Raw genomic sequence first — 6207 nt, forward strand, 5'->3', positions numbered from 1 at the left:
AACATTTGGCCTATGGAAGTAACCTTTGCTAAACTGTGTCAAACTGCCCCCTAACAGCGCCTCTCTGAATGACTTAGGGCACAAATCCTTAAGGTTTGCCTTTGAACTCCGAAGAACTTTATCACTTCCCTTCGAGTAAATAGCATAAAACTACTACCGTTCGGGTTAGGATTCCAAAAAACTATCGGATTTTTTCGCTGATAACTACCAACTCAGGGGTCGGCTGTTTCAAAAAACCAAAATCATCGAGTGATTTAAAATTTATCGCTATTATGACAGTTCGGGCCTGCACCTAAACAAACCGTCCGGTTGAATATTTGGTTGACCGTTAACTTACAAGTGGGGCCCACATGTCAGTGTATCTTTCTCATATTTAAATAAAAAAACCTTCAATCCCCCGGTCCTTTTCCAAATTTACAAATATGTCCTCACTTTTTACAAAATAGCCCATATACACATTTCTAAAACGCAGTCGGTCCCTGCTGTTTTCTGAAAAAGCAATATGTCCCTGTAGTTTCTGATATGTTTGCATAAGATGCTACACCATTGCACAATAAAGTTTACCCGTAAACATGTCGTCCTGCTTAGTGAAAAGCAAGCAAATCTGAAGGCTTTGCTGTCAGAGCTAATCTGAGCTGAGGAAGAAGCTTACCTATAACAAATTATTTTGGGTGACGCAAACCAAGTAAAATTTTAGAAGGTGAATGTATAACACGTCTAAAGCACATGAATGCGATGGGCAATAGAGGAATCATCGACAGGGAGAATAACCAAGGCGGCAAAGTGGGAGGGAGAGGTGCCACGACACTATGATACGGATGTTACATGTGGCAATTCCAGCAGTCTATTGCTTATTCCTTGTGCCTTCTATGCCTATGGCTAACAAATTACATCCCTAAAATGCACAAGATGAATACAGATAATTCTAGCAATGAGAATGAGGTACGTGTTGTTCTTCTCTTGCTTAGAGACGCCTTGCTCTTATAAAAGACTTCAGCGGTAGGCAGTGGTTTGAAGTAACTGGATCCACCGGCACATAACTGCAAAGTTATGACTTTGTTACTTGGGCAGGAAGATGGTAAGTGAGCTTTATTAACCACTTAGATAAATATTTTTTAGGATTTTCATTTTGCAACAAATAAATTGTATCGATCTCTTGATATCAGCATTAAAATGATGCATTTAGCCAACACATAATTGATAGATCACATATACAAGTGAAGGGAGTAAAGAAGAAATTAGACACAGCAATTGATACACCATAGAACTGGTGAGGCAACTTTCCTAAACTCTTTGTAACACCTCTCCTACTAATGGCACCTTGCCGTACACGAATGCTTTATGCTTTTCCACTATAAGTTCGAAGGAATTTCACTACAATGGATGTTTTGGACCAGGTTCGCAAAGTTCAAAAGGATCTGCCCGCTGCCAGGTGTTGTTCTAAGACTCCTGTGTCCACTTAGCCGACCACCAGCCTGGTTTAATCGCCTTGATGGCATGCTATGATGAGCTTTGCCTGGCATTCTCTTCAAGCCGCAGCACGCACATTCTGCAGCTGCCGAGAATGGTAACAATCAGGCAGATAGAACGGTTCATTTCGTAATTTTAGCACAGATGCCTTTGTCGCGTTCATCTCCATGCTACACATTTACATATGACACCCAAATGGTGCGTCCACACGAAAAGCTGCTGACGAATTACTCTTTCAATAACTATGTTTATATTGGTGGGATGTACTGAAACTATCCTTAAATGCCACATGGTTATTAAGTGAGGAGTATAGAGTATTGAGACTCTGTGAGGTGAGTCCTCTTCGTCTATAAACTTAACATGGTTAATTCGATGACATGACTTGATATGGAGTAAGCAAAGGCTATCTCAGAATGTGGTCAACTAAGGAACCACACTGTCAGCTTGAATTGACTTATTAGAAATTCTATCAGGAAGTTTTACCCAGCCATGTGCCCGTTATGGCAATGTTGAATAGCTCAAAAGCATCAATGTCATGGTTGATGTTATCGGACATTAATATAATGGGGTTCCTAATTACATAAGGGTGAGAAGAGAGATAGAACATGCTCATATAGTCATATATAGTTTGCAACTTGTGCGGGCAAGGAGTAGAGCTCCACGGATGCTAGGTGGAACACTCTTATATATAATTTGCGAAGAAGCCATCAAGCCATATGCATACCAGTGCGGGCAAGGAGTACAGCTCAGTCTTTGGTTGGTTTATGCCTGCAATACCACAAACGTGATGTGCACAAGTTCTACACTTCGTTAGAATTGGAAGTGCACTTGCAATGCAACTAAAACCCGCTGACAACCTAGATTTGGGAAGCATCAGGATTTGTGATTACGCATGTCTAGATTTCTACACATGCGGTAACGACATCAGTGTGATTGCTGGCTGGAGGTGTATTGCTTTACAGGAGTGCCGCCAAGTTTGCAAGAACTAGATTGTCACCTCAGTCTCGTTTGTGATACATGCCTGATTCCAGCATTCTAGTTGGCAATTGGCATGACACGTTTAGGGAATCTGGAATCACTCCTGGCTATTTGCTCTCTCCCAATTGATTGAATCATGGGGATCATAATTAATCTTGTTCCAAAGAAGATGAGAAATACATAACAATATTTCTGAAATTGCAATATCTTCATTCAATGTCTCTTATTTTGGAAGATAGACTTTTTAGGCGCGGTAAAGTAGTGATAATTAATTGCTCGGAATAGAGTCGGAGGAGACAACAAGTTGTACCGTTGTTTAAGTGTAGTACAATTTCAGCTAACTAACGATGCGAAGATATTTCTTCGTTCCGAACGCATACTATCAACTTTGGACTTGACTTCCTAACAAGATAATTTTTTGCAAAAATAGAGCATCCATTTCAGGAACGGTGGAAAGAAAACATTTTTGGGAAGTGGAAAACCCTAAACGAGGATATTTATTCGAGTGCATACTGTGTACACTGTCACAGTTGCTTATTCTTGATCTGTCACTGATACAAGGCAGAGTAGAGTAAAGAATAAATAAGGTCCATAAATATACAGACCATGGTCAGGTAACCTTTGCTTTGCTAAACTATCTGAAACTGCTCACCTAACGGCGCCTCTATGAAAGAGGCGCCTAATCCTTCAGGTTTACCTCTATGAACTCCGAAGAACTTCATCACTTCATTTCACTCGAAGGTTTGGTCAGATAATGGAACTTTAAAAGATCAAACAACTGCGCTCTGCTGTCCTATGACCTCTGTCGACTCAGCCAGCCACCAAATTGGCTTAATCGCCTTGACCCTCCCATCTTTATTGTCACTGATTGCGAGGTTTGCGTTTTGCTTCAGTGCTGCGTCAAGCCGCAAGAGGCCCATTCCATGGCTCACGAGCGCGGTGCTTACTGTACCGACTTTCTTACCGGAAGCCTCATCCACGACATCTGAGCCTGGAGCAATAGCCTGCTCGAGTTCTGTTGACAGAGGTTGCAGAATCAGTACTTGGTTGACAGATAGATAGCCTTGATAAGTGCATTACTTAGGACAGTATTAATACCTTGGTCAGTTTCATCGACGAACTTCGAGCGTAGCAGGCGCTTCCTAATACACCACGGTGGTGCGTGCGAGCCATAAAATCCTGACCAGTATAGCACCCCTTCTCAAATGAAATAGCATTCAGATCTACGAGATTGTACTCAAGTGGAATCGCTTTACCCGATTCAAAAGAGGGTAATTTTATCTAAAGGGGAAAGGACAAGCATTTTTAGTGCTTAAGCTGGAAATACAAGGAAACGCAGTGTAACAGCCAAAACTGATATAATTAAGGAAGCCGGCAGAAGGATAGAAAAATGGATGTTAATTGTGCCATACGCATATAAGGTAATTGTATTAGAAAGTTTCCATACCAACTTGAAAATGCTTGTTCACTAGCACGATTCAGCCAGAATTTCTGGGCTCCTAGCACTACTATGTTAAGACAGAAATGATATCACTTATACAGGTTTTGTTTTACCAAAAGGGGTCCCCCAACTCCATTTTATTGACAAAACGGAGCACAACATCCAGGACAGTTCAAAGCATTTAGGCCTACTAGAGTAGCAAACCAGATGAAAGTAAACTACATGACAGTTTAGGAGGTAGAAGAGGTCATGCAGGATCCAAAAACGACACTACCGGACTGGCAAAAGAGAAACTAGGGTCTACTGCAACAATTCTTCATGCACTACGGGACTGGCAAAAGAGGTCATGCAGGACCCAAAAACGACACTCTACCGGACTGGCAAAAGAGAAACTAGTGTCCAAAAGGGGGAGCCCAACCCTGGGCTAGCCTAGAGAACTTTTGGGTTGGTAGTATTATACTTGTGATCAACCAGACTTAACCAGGGCTTCACCACCTCTTGAAAATATTGTTTGGACTAGGAAGCAATGAGGGCCATGTTAAATTCATTCAAATTTAAAACACCCAACCTCCAAAACCCTTCTTCTGGGAGACAAAATTCCAGTTTTCTAGGTGGTATTTGTGAACAATGCCCATGTTACCTTAGAAAAAATGAGCCATTGGGAAAGCGATAGCTTTAATTGCCCATTTAGGGAATTTAATTATAGACATCGGGTACATAGGAATACTAGCTAGCTATGCAAGTTTCCAAAAGAATGAGCTTGGCCTCATAACTTAGTAATCTGCCTCTCCAACCACATATCATTTTAATGATTTTAGCGATAATCGGTTGACGATATTCCCTTCTAAGTTTTAGGTAGTGTAATGGACCCCCTAAATATTTCAACAGGAAATCCCTAACTTTACAGAAAAAATCTGGGATAGAATGTTAATAACATTTATTTCCAAATTAATGCAAACAAGTTCACACTTGTTATAGTTAATTATCATGCCCGATAATTTTTCAAAACAAGCAAGCAACCACTTGTGTTTTTTGGCATAGCGAGGTTGAGGATCCATAAAGAGGATAGTATCCTTAGCATATTGCAAACTGGTCAAGCTATCAGGAATGACCTGAGGGATAAGTGCATCAATGATATTCCCCCTAACTACCACAGCAAGCATACGTGGAAAGAACGTCTGCTACTAAATTAAATAACATGGGAGAAGAGGGATCCACCCATTTTAGATCTTTCCCACCACTAGTAGAAAAAGGGCTTTTAGTCCCGCTTCATAAGGGCTTTTAGTCCCGGTTCTGGAACCGGGACTAAAGGGTCGTTACTAAAGCCTCCCCCTTTAGTCTCAGTTCTTACACGAACCGGGACTAAAGGCTCTCCACGTGGCCGCTGCCTGGAGGTACACCTTTAGTCCCGGTTGGTAACACCAACCGATACTAAAGGAATTTTTATGTTTTTTCTAAAAAAATTGATTTTTTTTTTATTTTTTTTATTTTCAAATTTCTGAATTATTTTAACCTCTCATCTCTAATCACCCCTCATCACTGCTCAATTTAACCTCTAATAACCCCTCATCATCTAACTTCCCGGACGGTCACCCATCCTCTCACTACTCCAGCCTAAGCACACTTAACTTCCGAGTTCTATTCTCCCTCGTTTCCAAGTCTACACTTGTTGTTTTGCTGACAATAGTAAGATGTCAATCCTATTAACCTCAGGAATTTAGCTTGAGCATGAAGTCACACATTTCACTGTTTGAGTTTGAGTTTGAGTTTAAAAATAACACTAATATTTAGTAACACTAATATTTCTTGAATAATTAGTTTGACCATTGTTTGACCATTGTTTGACCATTGTTTGACCATTGTTTGACCAGATATGACCAAAATTCAAAAGAAACTGAAATAATTATTTAGTAACACTAATATTCTTGAATAATTATTTAGTAACACTAATACTTCTTGAATAAGTAGTTTGACCATAGTTTGACCAGATTTAACAAAAATTCCAAAAAAAACTGAAATTTGATGAATTTTCTTGCCTCCAGATCTTAAAAGCCCCGTAACTTTTTTTCTGTTAGGTTTTTGAGGATGTAACTTTTCGAGTAGATGATTTTTCATATAAAAAACTTTTTCATCCGAGTTCATATGCAAAAGTTATGCCCATTTTACTAAATTCTAGAGAGATTTTGCAAATATAGTTAAAATTCATATTTGTAAATTTTCACGACAACTAGACCACATATCACATGGGAAACTTATTTTCTTTTATTTTTTTTACATTTTCATCATTTTCTTTTAATTTTTTTAACTGAAAAGGCGAT

This window comes from Triticum aestivum, chromosome 4A (assembly GCF_018294505.1).
Source record: "Triticum aestivum cultivar Chinese Spring chromosome 4A, IWGSC CS RefSeq v2.1, whole genome shotgun sequence".
In the NCBI taxonomy this organism is placed as follows: domain Eukaryota; kingdom Viridiplantae; phylum Streptophyta; class Magnoliopsida; order Poales; family Poaceae; genus Triticum; species Triticum aestivum.